Below are 21,290 nucleotides of genomic sequence, written 5' to 3' on the forward strand. Positions count from 1 at the left end.
TACACTAAATCTATGTTGATAATTCTTTTCCTATTATCTACCTCCTTGGTCCGTGAAGTAGCATTAAGGCGAGTTCTAACGTTGGCCATCCGTTAAAAAGACTTCTAAGCTAAAGAATTATCAATACATGCAAGACACTATTCTAGAATTATTATTTTAGTTAGGTTTTACCTCATTATATTCCTATGGTTCCCACAACCCTTGTTATGGAGTTTAGTTACCCATAGTGATAATCACAATATTCAAATATATGATATAAGAATTCCTGCACTTACTTCAATGAGAAAGAGTAAAATTCGAAAGTTCACTTGATTAATCAACAAAAATCACCAACAATCAATAACTGAAATTAATTGAAGTACAAAGATTCTAACAAATATCAAGGGCCTAAAAAAATAATCCATAGTCTAACCTCAAAAATGAGGTTTTTCGAACTACTTATAGAAAATAAAAACCTAATTAAACATGGATTCTATTTGCTTGAAATCTGTCAAAATGCGGCTGGGTCGACGGGACTTCGCGACGGATCGTCGTTGTTACGATGAACCGTCATGGACTTCCGTCGTCCCATACTTGTGCAATTTCTTCTGCTGCTCTCTTCATTACCCTCGACGGCAGGTATGACGGATCGTCACAGGCACAACGGTCCGTCGAGGGTCTCCGTTCCAAAACACTTGAACTCTTGGAATATGGGTACTAGACTCCTTCTCTGAACTTCATGATGAACGTGCAGGACGAACCGTCATGGACACGATGGTCCGTCACGCTTTCCGTAACCCCACACTTGGTCAGACTTCCCCATCTTCCTTCAGCAGCTGCACTGCGCTGCCACCTACGGACCTTCACGAGCATGACGGACCGTCACAAGCTCCGTAGGTGGTCTTTTCTGCATTTCTTTGCTAAAAAACCTCCGCATTCATCTTTGGACAGATTTCCTAAAAATAAGGAGAAACTTATATAAAATTTAGCATAAAAAGGCTTTTGGACACACTAAACTTTAGGAAAAAGTATTAATAATACCATGAAACCACGGTATATCAAAACCCTATCATGTTAATTCCTCCAGCTCACATTCGCCTTATGGTGCCCGTTAGGGTTTTCACCAATAAAACTCTCTAATTTTTATTTTTCTGAACCCACATTCACCGTATGATGTCCGCTTAGGGTTTTCACCAATAACACTCTCTCATTTTTATTTCTCTCAACCCACATTCGCCTTATGATTCCCGCTTAGGGTTTTCAACAATAATACTCTCATTTTGAATTTTTTTTAAAAGGAATATGGTGTAATCGCTCATACCTTTTTAACATACTTACTCTTGACATTTCAAAGGTTGATGCAAAGACCTTTTTTTGATTGACTCTAAATGATGGGGTTGATTTTGAGCTTTGGGATAAGCGAACAAATTAATAAATAATAGACTTTTGCCCAAATTTACTACAGTATGAAGGCTTTTTGATTTTTATTTGGTTTGACTGAATCCAACACTAGGTCTGCCTACGTATCTTGCCAAAACAAGAATCATGTGTAACGTAGTTCAGAAATATTGTAAACACCACATTTTTTTTAATAAGAAATACATCTCTTTTATTAATATTTTTTTTAAAGATCACCGAACAAGAGGAGGGTTGCCTACATATCTCATCGGGTTGAGAATCAGGTGTGCGTACTATTTTTAGTTTGAATGGTTAAATTTTTTTTTTACATAACAAATACATTAGTTTTATAAGTATAATGAAAGCAAAATATTTTGATCTTTTCAACTATACAAAAGAACCATAAATAAAATTTATTCTTTTTTTAACTTGTGACAATCTTTTATTTTATTTTTTAAGAAGTGTGTTAAAACATTCAAAGAAAAAAAATAATATTTTGCACTTTTTTTTGATAAAATCAAAAGATAACTTTTAATCACATTAAAAAGAGTCAACTTATAGAAATTTTACAAATAAATGCATTTTCATTTAGCACATAAAATGATCGGAATGTTGGTCAATTAAGAGACGGATACTTGTCCATGATAAACCCAACTCTTCTTTCGAGACTCACTAAGTAAAATACATCTTATGTAAATGAGTGGAACCTTATAGTGGTAACCAGGACCTAAAGGAGATAAGTGTCTAGATTGACTTACTCAAGTGGACAACTCGAGACAAAGAGGGGAAACTTAAAGGTAGCAACGCTATTCCGGCTTCATTGATGGTCCAACCCTGCCTAACATGTGCTACTAGTGAAGGGTGTCAAAACACTCCAGCTTTATCTCAAGGAAAAATAGAATGTATAACTGTATTCCAGTGAACGTGTGTATAGTCAAAGACTCATAATGTGTGCGTGAGAGAATTTTTAGTAAAGTTCAATAATATAATATACAAAATAATAAATAAGCAGCAAATAACAAATTAGGTCATCCAAAAAAAAAATATAACCAATCAAATAAAATAATTAAATCAAGTAAAAGTCAATATAATAAAGCTCAAATTCTCGTTAGTCCCTAGCGGAGTCTCCACAGATGTCACACCCTTTTTTTTTGCGCCACGACGGAAGGGTTTCTCTAATTTAAGTGACGTTATTGATTAGTGATTATTTTTACTTTCAGAGTCACTACTTGGAATTGAGTTATGGTATTCCAAATCACCTTTTCATTTTAATCCCTAACCAAAAAGAAATGACTCTATATTTTTGTTAGCAAACATAAAATTTAGATAAGGAATTCTGTTGACCGAGGGGAAGATATTAGGCATCCCTCGAGTCCCGTGGTTCTAGCATGGTCGCCTTTATTGTCTTATACTTATTTTAAAATAATTTTGGATATATTATATTTAGGTCATGACTTGTTTGCATTTTTATTGTTGAACTTTTATTTGGTATCAAATTAGATTAATAAATACATTCTCGACTTTGACATTTGGAGACATAATTGTCTTCATCTCTCAAGTTTCTCCCACCTAATAATTGTCTATAAGTGTTACTTTAAATTAATAAAGTTATTTATATTTTTAAACAATGTATGTCACCGCATCCTTGAATTTTTAATGTCTCAAAAAAGATGCGTCTCCGCATTCTTAATCGAAATAAATATTTATTAATATGCCTAAAACTCATGTAGTCATTAAAAAGAATATTTTTTCTTCATACATAAAACTAAATGACGTAAAATAAATCTAAATGTTGAGGATAAAAAATATAATTTTGTACTATTTCTATATCTTCTATTTTATATGTTAATATTTTATATTTTTATTACTGTTAAAGTTAATGTCAAAATGAACCAAACACTTTTAACTACAACAAATTGTTAAAATAAATCATATTTTTGTGTGATAACATAAAATAAAATATTATTTATTTATTTATATTTTAGCCTAACTATACCTACTTCATAATTATTATTTAAATCAAGACAAGAAAAGATGTCATGGCCCATTCTTTTTAAGAGATCACAACTAACATTTTTTAAAAAAAAGTTCAATATACTAACTCTAAATCTTTAATTAATTTTGATATCCAATGAGATTCAATGTGATATTAATTAGAAACTTATTCAAAGCATCAAAATTATACAACAATAAATAACAACAAAAATATTTAATTTGACATTTTATTTCAATTTAATTATGAATGAAACAAAGTTATATATAAAAAAAATTCATAAAATTACATCACATTCCATAGATAGATTAAAAGAGATAAGTTAAAGTTGCATAATGCAAAGATCTTTACTGAACCTCGATTACAACACCCACAATTTTTTGTAATATTTGTTGTATTTTTGAAATGAAATGAAAATGCTTTTTTATTGTTTGGTGCCTTTTTCTTTTTCCTGATTTTTCTTTTTTTGTTTTTTGATTCTTCTCCTCTCTTTTTTTTCTGTGTGTTTTTTTGCTGAATTTTTGCTTTTTTTTTTGTTTGTGAGTGTATATATATAGTGTTTAGGATTGTATGTGGGTGTGAGGGTTAGTAGAGAGGATTATGTGAGGGTGTGGGATGTGATAATGGGGTTGTGGGTAGATGTGATGATAATGGATATTATTCATATAAATTAAATATATTAAAATTATAAATAATAAGTATTAATTATCTAGAACAAATTTAAAAACTAAATGGCTAATTAAGAAACACTAGTTTATTTATTAAATTTAAATTATAAGAAGATATATTTTTGTAGTTTTTCATTTTTTTGTTTTAACAATTTAAATAAAACTTACCTTAAAAAATGATTCTATGTTTGTTGTTTCCTAATCTATAAAAATAACCTAATAAAAATAAGAAAAAATTAAAATATCTAACTTAAATATAAAAGAAATATTTAATGAATAAAAAATAGTGTAAAACCTTATATGTTCAATAAAAAATTGTGTGACTATAGCCTGCAAAATGAGCTCATATTTTTGTAACCCGTCCATATTGAGTAGGTTGGGTGAGTGACCTTTTACATGGATAAAATATGGGTTGATACCCATATTCATCTCATAAAAATATGGATTAGCCAAATGAGTTAAACATCTATCTTTAATTCACACAAAATTCATGATATTACCAAATATATTGTAACTTCTCTTCCTTTTTATGTTCTTCAATAGAGGTAATAATTTTTCTCTATAATTGAAAATGTGAAGTCTTTGACCCTCTAAAAATATCTAATTAAATTTACATTTATTTTACTAGTTATAATTATATTTTTTATTTATTCAATTTTATATTGGATGATAAATAATAGTATTAAATAAGCAAATCATGTACTAATATTGACATTCCTTATAGTGCATTAAGCATAGGGTGTCTGGTATGAAGGAAACCATTTTTTACTCCTACCCTTGACAACCCCCACCCCTCACCCACAAAAATTTTTATGTTTATCTTTAAAAAATATTTTGAACTTCAAAATTTTATTTTTTCACCCCTACCCTAAATCTCACCCACCCACCCCACCCACCCCTACCTACCAGTCCGTCCCCCCCCCCCCCCCCCGCCCACCCCCAAAAAATAATAATTTTAAGTTCGTTTTTAAAAATATAATTTGAACTTCAAAAATTTATCCTACCATCGATCCACCGTACCCCTCTACCATCCCCCACCTCTTGAAAAAAATTTGAGTTTTTTTAAAATAATATTTTCAACTTTAATTACTATATTTTTACCCCTACCCTCGATGCTCCTACCTCCCCCCCCCCTCCAACGCAGGAAAAAAATTTAAATTTATTTTTAAAAAACATTTTAAATTTCAAAAATTATTTTCTACTCTAGTAAAAAATAATAAAAATAATAAATATTTCTCAAAAATATTTTTCATTCATATACCAAACACTACAAATTTTTTAGGCAAAGTATTTTATACTCACCAACAAAACATGAGAAAATAAGTGAAAATTCTAATTGTTATCTAGGAAAACATAAATTTATTTTTTATCAAAATTTTAATGATTTTTTTACTTTTACTATACAATAAAACTAAATGATACATTTTCAACAAATTCATCTTAAAAAGACTAAAATATTTTCTCCATGTTGAGTTCTTATGTAGATTACTATTTACTCGTGAAAATATGGGTAAACAAGTATTTTACCCAGCCCATTTGTTACCCAATCCATTTTTACCCATATCAAATATGAACGGGTTGAATTATTACCCATTTTGTGTTGATCCATTTCCAACCCGCCCAATTTAGTCACACTTCATAACACAACAAACAATCACAACTCGCACTTCACATGTCTTCCCTTCGACTCTTCGTGGGAATCTCACTCTTCGCAGCTATCGACATGACTTCTCTCTGTCACACTTCACAACTACCGATGTGACTTCTCTCTCTCACTCTTTCCAACTACCGACGTGACTTCTCTCTAACGGTGTAACCTTGTTATGCGTCTCTTAGTTGCGATGTATGTTAACAGCGGCGTAACAAAAATTTTCATTAAGGAGGTCCAAACATTGAATGATAAATTATTTTTTAATGAAAATAATGATGTATAGAGATTTTATTTTCAATAATATTGTGACATAATTTGGGTAAATGAGTCTCTTAGTTATATAGAAATAAAACCATATTCCAAAAGAAAAATGTATTAAAATTTAAGAAAATTTTATTCCACAAAGGAAAAAAGTATTAAAATATAAGGATCTTTATTTATAAAATAATTAAAGATGCGGCAAGCCTTTTGTATTGATGGTCATGAAAATTAGGCTGAAAAAGGACCCAATCCAACAATTAAACATTTGGTAAATCAAAATAGAAGCAACTAAAAAGGGAATACGGGAAATGGGAATGGGAATGGGAGTATTAGAGCAGTAAAGTGAATCTAAGCAATATCATCGTCGTCGTGCTCATTCTGTCAAACATCCTCCACTGAACTTAAAACCCAATAGAAGTACTTCGAGTTTGGAGTGTATTTCGTCTCGGACGTTGATACGCTCAAACTTACTTCTCAAATAAGAAGTAAAGCGGTCGTGTCAAGTAAATAACCCAACTAGTGAGGTTGGGATCGTTCCCACGAGGAAAATAGTCTAGACTTAACTTCAACCTTTTATTACTATTGTTTGGTCAATGACTTCCTTGGAAAGTTAAAACAATAAAAGAGGGGTTTCTAATTCTAAATGAATGAAAATAACTAACGCAATTGAAAGAGACACTGAACAGCTTTGAATGTTGGATTTTAATCAATTAATCAAAGTAACTAGGGTTTATGTGTTCCCCACAAATTCATAACATGATAATTCTAACTATAACATTTCTTTCCTAGTATCTTGCATGCAAAGTGATAAATTATGTATTTCTAAATCCTTGGTCCGGCATCTAGAAAATCTCACTCCGCACCTTGGTCTGGCTACGTGTGTTGCTTTCCTAACCCTTATCGTTACCTCATATTAAGCATCGTATTTGATATTTGACTAAGTTATCACCTCGTACCAATCAATACTAGCCTATTAGATAGTGTATACTGAATCTATGTTGGTAATTCTTTTCCTATTATCTACCTCCTTGGTCCGGCAATTATCATTAAGGCGAGTTCTAACGTTGGCCATCCGTTAAAAAGACTTCTAAGCGAAAGAATTATTAATACATGCAAGACACCATTCTAGAATTGTTATTTTAGTTAGGTTTTATCTCATTATTTGCTTATGGTTCCCACAACCCTAGTTATGGAGTTTAGTTACCCATAGTCATAATCACAATATACAAATTTATTAAATAAGAATTCATGTACAGACTTCAATGAGAAAGAGTAAAATCCGAAAGTTTGCTTGATTAATCACAAAAAATCTCCAACAATCAATGATAATCGAAGTCTAACAATACAATGTTTTCTAATATGGTGTCTAACAATACGGAGTCTAACAATGATCCAGAGTCTAACCTCAAAAACGAGGTTTTTCAAACAATTTATAAAAAATAAAAACCTAATTAACCAAGGACTCTATTTGTTGGAAATCTGCAAAAACGCGGCTGGGTCGATGGACATCGCGACAGATCGTCATGGTCACGACGGACCGTCATGGACTCCGTCGTCCCATACTTATGCAATTTCTTATGCTGCTCTTCTTCATTACCCTCGACAGCAAGTATGACGGACCGTCATAGGCACAACGGTCCGTCGAGGGTCTTCGTTCCAAAACACTTCAACTCTTGGAATATGGGTACTGGGATTACTTCTCTGAACTTCACCACGAACCTGCAGGACGGACCATCATAGACACGACAGACCATCACAAGCTTCGTAACCCCACACTTGGTCAGACTTCCACATCTTCCTTCAGCAGTTGTACTACGCTGCCACCTACGGACCGTCACAAGCACGATGGACCGTCATATGCTCCGTAGGTGGTCTCTTCTGCAGTTCTTCGCTCAAAATCTCTGCATTCAGCTTTGGACAGATTTCCTGCAAAATAAAAAGAAACTTATATAAAAATTAGCAAAAAAAGGCTTTTGGACACACTAAACTTAAGGAAAAAGTATTAATAATACCGTGAAACCACGGTATATCAACACCCTTAACTTAAATTCATTTTTTGTCCTTAAGCGATGCACTATGACTCAATACAAAATCTTTGTACAATAGTATCCATGATTTATCCTTTGCAATCCTTTGGCTATCAATATCGATTAATCTCATCAAATCTATGCATGCTATCACTATTAGGCTTGAATTATGTGGGATCAGAACATGACACAAGCTCACCATGCACTAACACCTATCTTCTTCAATTTCTCACTGAGGTGCTAACAATTCCGGTATTGCAACTAGTGTTCTCACTTTAAAACAAAATCCTCCTTTTTCACACAGTGATTTCAGTTTGAGTATAAGGATTACTTTTCAACAATCGCTCTCAGAAAAAAGTCACACTCATTCATACCTATTGCCATAATCTTGCCCTTATTTTCACTGCCTTAAGTTTGCTATACAACCCTTAAGATCACGATAGGACTTTTTTAGCTAGTAACATATGCTCAGAGTCCGGTAGGGCATATTTAGGCATACTTTAGTGACTTTTTGTCCTCCTTGACATATCGGCTAAACCTTCCACTTTCTATCATTTTATCTCGCCCACTTTCTCATATTCATTCACCTTGCTATTTTCTCTTCTTTCTTCATTTTTGTAAGTGACTCTCTTCTTTTATTGCTTGTATTTCTTTTATATTTTTATTTTTCTTTCAACTAATTCTTGAGTCACTTTACTTTTGTTCTTTCAACCCCACTTTCCAGAGCATTCTTCATAATAGCCACCCTCAACTCATGGCTTTGCCATGAGTCAAGGTACACAATACCCAAAGTTGGTTCAGGGCCATAACGAAGGTTGTTTACTGCATTAGTCACCCTCAACTTATGCTTTTGGCATAATCTGAGGTGCACATGTCCAAGGATGGACCAGGGCCAACACATTGTTCCCAGAAAAGATCAGTTGGGGTGAAAAAGAAAGGTCTAATTTAAGCTCAAATAATTTGGATGAAAGAAGGATAAATTTCATTTGGTTTTCTTTTATTTAGGCTAAAAATGGGCTATATTGAATAAGAGCCTATGATCCTTTCCTAATTGTCTATTACAGCTCACTTTTAGCAGGACTAAACAGGCAAGTTCTAGCGCAGTACCAATAGTGGACTATTCAAATTTTCCTCACACTCACTTGACATCTAATCACTATACCAGATTATCGGACACCTAATTCGAATTTAAGACTTAGGGTAATGCAATGGTGTACCTCTATGTCATGCTTAGGTCCACACAATTATCAGTTACTCTTCCCAATCATGCATCATTTCCCAGTTTATCAATATATCATTTTAGCCATCATGCTCCAGAATTAAACTGTGTACAAAAGATATAAACATGCCGGTTCAACAGAAAAAGTAATCAGTCTTTTGGGGAAAAAGAACACAGGCAAGAAAACCCCGAAAGAGGATAGTGAATTGGGCTACTCAGACTTCACCCTAACACTCACTTTCCATTTACCCTACCCCCAACAAAAAAACATGCAATTGTCCCCAATGCATAAAAATTTAAATACTAGAGTGGTAGGTGAATCAAACCTGTGGCACAAAGCGCCGTCGATCAGCAAGCTGGTGCGTCTGGTTCCCTGGAACCTATGTCCTCTGCAATCTGGACAACCTCAGTAGTGTCCTCAATAACAACCGCACTATCAGTAATGGGTCCTGCTATCTCCACAGTTTGGGAGCTAGACACCCCAGCCGCTAACTCTGATGCTCTCATCTGGTGCGCCTCCTCCTCAGCAAGTGAGGCCCTCATTGCAGCCTCCATCTCTTGGCGCTCCTTCTTCCGTGCTCGCGCCTCGTCCTCTGCTTGACTCCTATGCCGCTTGGCATGCTCTTGAGGGAGAGGTGCTGGAATCTCTGAGGTGGCGAATAGGGCCGCTAGCACTGTGTCCTCAGCAGGCTCGACAGAATGGGCCTCAGACTCCGGCACCCTAGCCTCTAATATCGTGTCGATTTCTGCACGAAGACTGTCAACTGCAGCCTGAAGAGTCGACACATCCACCGGAGGGGCTGGTCGGGCTAGCACCCTTAACTCAAAGGCGTCCAAGCGTTGGTTAACCTCAGCGATCTTCCGCTCTGTATACTGTACCATTTTCCGCTCTAGGCGCTCTTCTGACTAAGTAATACACTTCTGCATTCACTGCTGGATATGATGCAGAAGTGTAGCCGTTTGCACCTCTAATTTTAGGACCCTAGCAAGTGGGACCAGTGCCGGTAGAGGGGTTGTGCGAGAGGAGCTCGGGGCAGTGCTAGTACACGGGATAGACTCGATCGGGGTAGTTTTAGTGGACGCCGTCTGTATAGCCGTGCGGGCCAGGGCTACCGTATCAGCAAGATCATCAGCTAGTGGGGGCAGCTCTGGACGGGGCCCTCTGCGTGGAGCCATCTCATTGGCCTCGTCTCAGATGAGGCCGACGTCAACAGTGCCCTACGGGGTCTTGAGCTAATCTACGTGCCATATAGGCACACCTGCGGACCTGCAGAGAGAAAAGATCATGCACGGGAAAGGGTAGGTAGTGGTCACGCCCTCTCGTGCATGACTACCTGTAGAAGCCACGCGAAGTCCACCTCGAACCCGGCTATCATCACCGCCATCAACACTTCTCGATCCCATGTAACGATATTATCAGCAACTGAGGGGGAAAGGAAGTAACAGACAAGCAGCCACAAGAAATTCGTCGTGAAAGTGAGGTTGGCCTTCTTGATGGCCCACTTTGGCTTTGTCACCCAGTCAGCACCCTCTCCATCAACTGACAGGTGCAGGGTCATCCACCTCTTAGGGGTCTCTCTCAGTGATGGCTCACGCAGGAACTGGCTATCTTTAACTATCTGTCAGCGGTAGTAAAACTCAGCAGTTAGGGGGGTCCGAGTAGCACCAACACCCTTGACGTATAGATACCGACGGATGGCAGGCAGGGAAATGTCAACCTGTACGCCTCGTACTCGGACCTGCTCCAGTGGGGCCTGTTTAGTGGGGGCAGCCCACCTATCTATCTGCGATCGGAGAGTCTCTACGTAGGATGCGTAGAACTCTCGGACCATTTCTTCACTGTAACGTCCCAACGGATGTGCTGTCCACTCCAAGCGATGCCTGGTGAAGAGATTGTGGATCTCAGGCATCGTCGGGGGGCTCCCTGTAAGGACCCGCCTCTCCAAGGTGAGTGTTCGAGTCATCACTCCTTTATCAGTCAGGAACTTGGCGTTAGAGTAGACTTAAAATTGCCCGTCGACACACCACCGGTTGGGCTGGTCAGTGGCTGGGGTGGGGGCCTGAGCTGGTGAACCTGATGTGGATTCCAAACTGTCAGCCTCATCAGACGAGGCCGACGCTGCAGCGGTGGCAGGTGCGGGAACCTCAGCAGAGGTGGAGGCTTCCTCAGAGCACGATACTCCTAAGGAGCCAGACGCTTTTTCATTTGTGGCTAAACCAGAGGGTGTGCCGGTCAGTGTGCGCTCCTCATCAGACTGGGAGGCAGTGACTACTCCGAATGCCACCTTTTTGGGTGTGGCTCTTTGAGCACGTGCAGCACGGGAAAGGGTGGAAGTTCATGGGGGCACATACTCGGGGGCACACTCATCATCAGAGCTAATGACCATGCGGGCAGATAGGCGATAGACTTCGATCGCTCGCGTGGGTAGATTCGGTCTTGCTAGGGTGCCATAGTAGATAGTACCTGTAAAGGATCAATATTAGTACGAGTAGTGACAAACAAAATATTGAAAATAGTATGTCATTGCTATAGAAACAGTGACACATGAAGGGACTGGTGACGGCTCGTCGTGACTATGAAGGACCGTCATGAGGTCCGTCGTGTCTTACTTGGTTTATGAATATATGGAGAACCCTGAAGGAGAGTCTCTGACTAGTATGACGGTATGTGTAGGACGGACCGTCACTGGCACGAGAGTCCGTCGTAGATGTCCGTCAGAGGACACTTGGGATAAAAAAGGAGACCCTTAGGAGAGGGGTCTCTGACCGGCATGACAGCCATGCAGGACGGACCGTCATGACTACGACGGTCCGTCACATGTGTTCGTTGGAGGACACTTAGGAAAAAATGAGAGACCCTTAGAAACAGGGTCTCTGATAACCAGAACTGTTGTGCAAGACGGACCGTCGTGAAGACAACGGTCCATTACATGTGTACGTTGGTACAGGGTGGTAGGGCTTTTGGAACGGACCCTACGACGGTCTGTCATCGGTGTCTCGTTCTGAATATCAGTGACAGAACTAGGGGTACCCCATGCATCCCCGATGAACCCACATAAAACTTGTAGTGTTTTGGACCTACATTTGTGTAACCTAACTACCTAGGAAACTAGCAATGTAAAAGCACCTATGTCTAGGGTTGTAAACATGGCAATTTCGAACATTTTTAACATAGGTTAGATAGAATCGTACAAAAGAAACAACATATGACTATGAACTAAGCTAATACTTACTAATAAACAAAAATGCAAGATAAATGAGTAGAAATTAGAGACAATTACGTTAGAATTGAAGAAAAACAAATGGACAAGTACTCGGTGGTCAGGCAGACACCTACAGCAGTAGCTCCGACTAGTAGATTAACACTTTTAGGGCTTTGGAGAATTGTGGGGGGAGCAATGATGGAGGGAGAGAATGTGGAAGTTGAAAAGAGAGGGAAATTGGGGGAATAATGAAAGAATGGGGGTGAAATTAGGGGTTGGGGAGTTTAAATGGTGAAAGTTTATAATAAACTCCAATCGGGTCGGGTCGGGTATGCCTCATTAATCACGCGACGATTCCCCGACGACGGTCCGTCGCAGTTGTGACGACCTGTCATTAGTTCCGTCGTGTGTGCCCTAGTTTGAAAATAACAGAGAAATGTACCTAGTACGACGGATGCATACGACGGTCTGTCGCAGGCTCAACGGTCCATCAATGTGTCCGTCAGTGATTGTTGCAGAGTAATTTTCTACAGAATTTCCATGTGATGTGCCTAAAAATTTTAAAACCCATTAGTAGAAAAATATACCATTAGTAAAAAGACAATAACTATTGGGTTGCCTCCCAACGAGCACCTGATTTAATGTCGCGGCACGACTGGGGACACTTGATTACTTAGCCTTAATCAAGATGGTTTTCCTCTATTACATTATTCCCCGATGCTTTATGCCCAAAATAGAGTTTTATTCGTTCTCTATTAGCCTCAAACCGCACTTCCGCCTTGGCTTTTAACTCAACTGTTCCATGCGGAAATACTTGGGTAATCAAGTACGGGCCAGTCCATTTTGACTTGAGCTTACCCGGAAGACAAGGTGACCCAGAACTGACTAAAAGCACTAAATCCCCAATCATAAACTCTTATTTTGCACTTTTTTGTTCATTCTGCTTCTTCTTTTTTTCTTTATGGGATATGAAAGATACCGATTGGAGCTCACCACTCTGACTCATGGTCCTACAAATGTCAAAGGTCGTTTCTTAATTATTCAACTGAAATGTCATCTGTCCCTTCTCCATATCAACTAAGCCTCTACCTTTAGCAAGGAATGTCCTTCCAAGAATAATAGGCACTTCAAAATTGACCTCACAATCAAGAATAACAAAATCAGCCAGAAAGATGAATGACTCCAATTTTACTAGCACATCATGAAGTATCCCTATAGGCCGTTACACAGTCCGATCAGCCATCAGTAGCCGTATCGCAGTGGGTTTTGGATCCCCCAAACCCAACTTCTTGTAAATTGAGGGGGGCATGAGATATATGCTTGCCCCCAGATCACATATTTCTTTCACAAAATGTAATGATCCAACTGTACAAGGAATAGTGAACGCACCCGGATCTTCTTTCTTTTGTACGAGGGATCTAGTAGCAATAGCACTACAGGATGCAGTCTATCATCATCCTCAAAAGTGATCGATCTTTTCTTGGTGACCAGATCTTTCATAAATTTTGCATAATAGGGCATTTGTTCTAGAGCTTCTACCAAAGGGACATTGATAGAAATCTACTTCAACATTGTTATGAAACGCCGATATTTACCATCCTCGGTCTTTTTCACTAATATCTGAGGGAAAGGTAGTGGTGGCCTAGGCATGAGAATTACCTTCATAGGTACTTCTACATCTTTTCCATTACTTTCCTCTACTTCACCACTACCCTTTACCACATTGTCAATTTTCTTTCTCACATTTTCCTCAGTACACGGCATAGGTGGTCAATGGTTTGCTTACCACCCTGAGTAGTGATTGCCATACAGTGCGCATCATTCTTTGGATTTTGGACAGTGTTGCTAGGAAGAGTGCCCGGTTGCCGTGTGTTCACTGTCGCAGATAATTAGGCCATTTGCAACTCGATTTGCTTAATCGAAATTGCATGTGTATCAACTTTTTGCCCAATACTAGCTAAATCACAACTCAACTTTTTAATGTGCTCATCACTAGCATCGAACCTCCTTATTGTTTTGTGCAACATATTCTCAACTCGCGCCATACTATCTCCACCATCCCTACGAGTAACTTCACGATTTTGAGGAGGGACATAGGACCCATTACTGTCCTTTCTATTAGCATAGTTACCCCTGTTAAAGTTGTTGTCGTGGTTGTAGTTTCAATCTCGGACATAATGACCCTCACGGTTGTAGTTACCATAGTTCCGACCTTGGTTCCCTTGACCTTGGCGCCAGTTATCCTGATTTTAGCCTTGGGCGCTTGGTCGGAAACCCCACGTCTGCTCATTTACTGCATAAGTGTCCTCTGCATAATAGCATTCATCATTAGGAAGTGGTGGTTTAGCCAAGTAGTTGACTGTATTATTCTTTTCTGCACCCTAGTGACATGTTTTAGTACCAACCCAAGCTCGGTTCTAAACTGAGCCATTTCTTCACGAATCTAATCTGTGGTTGCGTTGTGAGTGGACTGCACTGCGAAGGTGTTTCTCCCTGTATCAGACTTCCTAGTATTCCAAGCTTTGTTATTCCGGGAGATTTTCTCTAATTTTTCAGCGATCTCGGCATAAGGACACTCCCCATAAGATCCACCTGCTATAGTTTCTAACACCGCTTTATTGTTATCATCCTGTCCCCGATAGAAGTATTTCTTCAGTGAATCATCATCTATATGGTGATTTGGAACACTTATCAAGAATGAGGTGAATCTATCCCAAGAACTACTAACTGACTCTCCTGGTAGTGCCACAAAGTTATTCACTCTTTCTTTGTGGTTTAGATTCTTGGAGACCGGATAGTAGCATGCTAAGAAGACATCCCTTAGTTGGTTCCATGTGAAGATTGAGTTGTATTGGAGCTCATTGAACCACATAGCATCCTCTCCCGTCAGTGAGAGAGGAAACACTTTGGGACCTATTACATCTAAATCCAAATCGGGCCTCCCTACAAAACTTTTACACACTGCCCTTACCATAGCTATATTGGCATGTGGATCCTTAGAAGGTAGCCTGAAAACAAACCTCTGGCAGTGAGCATTTGCATCAGGCTACTAGTTACTGCAAAGGTGTGGCCTGTGGGTAGAAGAGGCAAGACAAGTGGCCCATCCGAATCTGCTTTATTATCATAACCTCTGTAGTATGCTTAGGGCCGTGGAACGGGATTTTGTCCCCTCTACTAGTGTTCACCCGGAGCATCGGGTAACATCTGACCATGAACATCAATCGAAGCTGGGATGTTCTTGTTCGGATCATCATCATTTATTCCCAAGTTTCGATTCATATTGCGTAGTGTACGCTCTAACTCATGATCGTAGGGAAACGAGGGTTCTCTTCCTCTCCATGTATTTGGCATACAAGGAGGATAGTTCTGAAAAAAATCAAAAAGCAATAATACAAAGTAAAATCAAGAAAATATCAACTAAACAATAGTAATAAGTTCAAGTTAATCTAAAAGCTACTTTCCCCGGCAGCGGCGCCAAAATTTGATACGCTCAAACTTACTTCTCAAATAAGAAGTAAAGTTGTCGTGTCAAATAAATAACCCAACTAGTGAGGTTGGGATCGTTCCCATGAGGAAATTAGTCTAGACTTAACTTCAACCTATTATTACTATTTTTCGGTCAATGACTTTCTTGAAAAGTAAAAACAATAATAGAGGGGTTTCTAATTCTAAATGAATGAAAATAACTAACGCAATTGAAAGAGACATTGAAAGAGACACTAGGGTTTACGTATTCCCCACAGGTTCATAACTTTATAATTCTAACTATAACAATTCTTTCCTAGTATCTTGCATGCAAAGTGATAAGTTATGTATTTCTAAATCCTTGGTCCGGCATCTAGAGATTCTCACTCCGCACCTTGGTCCGGCTACGTGTGTTGCTTTCCTAACCCTTATCTTTACCTCATATTAAGCATCGTATTCGATATTTGACTAAGTTATCACCTCGTACCAATCCATAAAAGCGTATTAGATAGTATATACTAAATCTATGTTGATAATTCTTTTCCTATTATCTACCTCCTTGGTCTGGAAAGTAGTATTAAGGCTAGTTCTAACGTTGGCCATCCGTTAAAAAGACTTCTAAGCGAAAGCATTATTTATACATGCAAGACACCATTCTAGAATTGTTATTTTAGTTAGGTTTTATCTCATTATTTGCCTATGGTTCCCACAACTCTAGTTATGGAGTTTCGTTACCCATTGTCATAATCACAATATTCAAATATATTAAATAAGAATTCATGTAGTTACTTTAATGAGAAAGAGTAAAATCCAAAAGTTTGCTTGATTAATCACCAAAAATCACCAACAATCAATGATAATCAAAAGTCTAACAATACAATGTTTTCTAATACGGTGTCTAATAATACGGGGTCTAACAATGATCCAGATTCTAACCTCAAAAACAAAGTTTTTCGAACAATTTAGAAAAAATAAAAACCTAATTAAACAAGGACTCTATTTGCTGGAAATCTGCCAAAACACGGCTGGGTCGACGGACCTCGCGATGAATCGTCATGGTCACGACGGACCGTCATGGACTCCGTCGTCCCATACTTATGCAATTTCTTCATCTGCTCTTCTTCATTACCCTCGACGGCAAGTATGACAGACCGTCAGAGGAACAATGGTCCGTCGAGGGTCTTCATTCCAAAACACTTCAACTCTTAGAATATGAGTACTGGGATTACTTCTCTGAACTTCATGACGAACCTGCAGGACGGACCGTCATAGACACGATTGACCGTCACAAGCTTCGTAACCCCAACCTTTGTCAGACTTCCCCATCTTCCTTCAGCAGCGGCACTACCCTGCCACCTACGGACCGTCACAAGCACGACGGACCGTCATAAGTTCCGTAGGTGGTCTCTTCTGCATTTCTTCACTCAAAATCTCCGCATTCAGCTTTGGACAGATTTCCTGCAAAATAAAAAGAAACTTATATAAAAATTAGCACAAAAAGGCTTTTGGACACACTAAACTTAAGGAAAAAGTATTTATAATACCGTGAAACCACGGTATATCAGACGTTGTCTAGTCTTACCAACATCATGAAATCATCCCCATTAGAGCAGTGTATGAATGTTCCTGCAACCTTTCTATCATTTTCTCTTTAATTAACACTTTCTATAGTTGCAATCTGCAGAGCAGTGTATGAATGTTCTTGCAACCTTTTTATGTAGTTTCCTTGACCTGTAATATGAATTGTAGGAAGCTCTCAAAAAGAAAAAAATTACTCGCTAAGAAATATTGTTGTATCTATATGCCTAATATTGATGCTTTGTCCACATGTCATTTGATTTGTGTTGTATGAACTTTTTCCTCTTATCTTGTGATTGTCTCATCTATTATGTGCAAAATTGTCATTCTGAATCTTCCTTATCCTTAAATTAGGAAGTTAGCTTTTATCCATATTTATAATTGTCATAGCTTCACTACATAAATATTGAAAATCATTGTAACATAAATAATATATACCTAAAAAAGAAAATCAAATATTAGCCATAAAATCTTCAAAATTGTTTCCCACTCTCAGTGTGTGTACTCAGCCACCTCCAATCCTTCCTTAAAACATGTATCCCGACCTCCATAGAGACCTCTTAAGGGATGCGCCAAGACAGTTCCATCATAATAATTGAAGCTAATGAATTAGTTTCTCTGATTAGAGGGAACAAATTGTGCTTACTTTAAAATTCCAATGCTAGTCTTAAAGCTACAATTTAAGCAATTAGGTTGTTTGAAATTCCAATAAGATTTTCTTTCGCATACACCAGGTTTCCATGGTAATTTCTAATACAGATAAAAAGCTTAAGAACTCGGTCCTGGATTCCTTTTGAAACCCCATTTGTATTGCATCTGAAAGAATCCTCTCTAGGTAGTTTACAATAGACAAACTTACAACCAATTCTAAGAGTACACCCTATCAAATATTTGACCAAATCAGACTAGTTATTAGGTAGGTTATGCATCCATGGATACAATTCCTTAGATAGTATACTTCAATTATTTGTTATCCCTCCTCTCATACTCAAATAAATTGAGCCACCAAATTTCAAGGCATTTCTTGATTCCCACACATGCCAAAAAATAAACAATGGCACAACCATTAACACTAGTTTAAGCTTTGTAGAAGCATCAACATTCCACCATTTATAAACAATATCTTTAAATTGAAAGTAAGGACCCTACACCCATAATGATCCATCAAAGTATATTGATAGAGAATTAGATAATGAACATCTAATAAATAAGTGTTCACTAGTCTCCTGAACACTATCATCACAAAAACCACACAATACCCCATCACTCATAATCTTCATGAAAAGAATTTGACTAATGGGAAGTCTTTGATTCCTTACTTTTCAATCGAAAAAAGATATTTTAAATGTAATTTCCACAGTTCAGATATACATATAATTTAAAAAAACTTTTTGTTTCTCAGTTACAAAATCCTAGAAGAACCCTTAGTGAATTCCAGAAGCATTCAGAATGCACAATGGTTTATCCCACTATTCTTCATCTTCTGAACTCCTCAGGTGTTGTATTTAATGTCTACTGACATGTTCCACAAAGCTTGTTTGAAGCAAGTCAACATTCCATTCCCCATTCAAAAAACACTGTTTCACTTCATTCAGTTGCACATTCTTAGTACTTTCTATAAGAACTATATAATGTAGTATTCCTAATTGTGACCAATTATCATACTAGATCGTTGAATGGCAACACTTAGGTTCCCACCAAATATGTTGATCTGTCAAATCCTTGGTTTCCAGTAAATATTTGCAAGTTAAAGATCCGTTCATGCATTCAACACCTGAGGTCTCTCCTTTTTACAATATTTATGTCACATAAAGTTAGACCAAGTAGTCTTTTTTATTTTAAAAATCCACCATAATTTAGCAAATAAAGCTTTAGAAACATGAAATAAAAATCTAAATATCACAACACCTTCTTTCTTGGGTCTACATGGATCTGACCAAGCTACAAAATGCTTGCTACTTTTTCCTCCCTAAATTTCAAAATTTTACTGTGAGGACTCTATGAAAGTCATGAATAACACACCTCGGTGGATTAATAGCAGATAGGAGATGTATATGTATGTTGTATAACACATTATGAATTAAGACATCCTTACCTCCATATGACAATATTTTCCCTTTCCAAATTCGTGTATTGCTCTTTTGACAAGTGGATGGATTGGGATGAGAATTGGTAGTGGCAAAATAGAGTCAAGAAATGGGATTCTGGAAAGGTTGTTAATCCCATCCATAACTGTCTTCTGCCCAGTACGTATCTCAGCATGCGCGCTTCGCCAAGACACCACAGGTTTCATTTTAGACATAGCGGACATTATATATGAAACAATGGGCCACCTATATTCAGTACTTTATTGATGTCAATTCATGTGACTTAGTTTGACTTAAAAACACAAAACTTAAGAATAAAAAAATATTTTTTATTTTTTGTCTAAAATAAGTTATACATATACGTGTGATAAAATTATTTCACTAAGAATAAAACAATTATTTTGAAGTTAAATTATTATTAAATATATAAATGTGTTATTTTATTTGAAATTGACTAAAAAAATAAAGTCATACAAAATTAGGACATAGCGAATGGTACTTCTTATGTCCACCCAATTTCTGTCCATTTTTTCTATTTGATTGTCTAAAAAAATGTGACAATTGAGGTATGATCACTTTTAACTCCATTATTTCAAAGACAATTTTTATTCTTATTTGATCCTTAGCTTTAGTCATTAATTTAGTAAATAAGTTTTAAAAATTAGTAGGGTTGTGCATCAAACCCAAAAAATTAGTTTAGACAGAAATGGTGTTCTAAAAATACTTGTTATCTTCTATGAATCGGCAAAATTATTTTCATTTTGGGTTTCAACATAACTGTAAGGGTGTAAAAAATGGCAAAACTTAGTAGAAAATAAAAATGGTGTTTGCTTTTTGCTGAAAAACTCGTTCGCTGGTTGTTTAGACGACAAATTATAAGATGTTTAAACAACCATTGAAGGAATTCAATTCAATCCTCTTACTTGGATTTGTATAATTTCATAACTCAAATGCATATTTTGGATCTTGTTATCTGCTTTTACTAAAATGTTTTAGGAGGGTAAAAAGTTATCTTCAATTGATAATGGTGAGAAACGAAAAAAAAATCGTAATTTAATTCGCACAATTGAATTTCCTTAATGAAGAAAGCCTCTAAATACAGGAAGGTTGTTTCCTCCAAAAAAAGAAGAAAAGATTGAAGAGAGAGAACTGCTAACTAGAGTTCCTATTATATAACGATGGTTTGAAGGGTGTTTTATTTAAATAAATATGGACCATTAGCTTTAACAATTGACAGATGTCATTAAATTAAATATGCATTGGATCAACTGGAGAGATTGGTGTACTTGATAGGAGCCACTTCCTATATTTAGTACTTGTTGATGTCAATCCATGTGACTTAGTTTGACTTAACAAACCAAAATTTAAGAATAAAAAGGTATTTTTAAATTTTTCATCTAAAATAAAGTGATGCATATACTTGTGTTGAAATCATGTCACTAAAGATAAAATAATTATTTTGAGGTCAAATTGCTATTAAATATATAAATGGATCATTTTATTTGAAATTTACCAAAAAGAAAACTAAGTCACATAAATTGGGATGGAGAGAATGGTACTTCTTATGTCCACCTAATTTATGTCCACATTTTCAATTTGATTATTTTGAAAAAAATGTTACAATTGCTAGGTATGTTCACTTTTAACCCCATTACTTCAGAAACAATTTTTTTTTGTTATGTGATCCTTAGTTTTAGTCATTAATTTAGTAAATTATTTATAATCATTGAATAGAGTTATGAATAAATACCAAAAAACTCA

This window comes from Solanum lycopersicum, chromosome 5 (assembly GCF_036512215.1).
Source record: "Solanum lycopersicum chromosome 5, SLM_r2.1".
Taxonomy (NCBI): Eukaryota; Viridiplantae; Streptophyta; class Magnoliopsida; order Solanales; family Solanaceae; genus Solanum; species Solanum lycopersicum.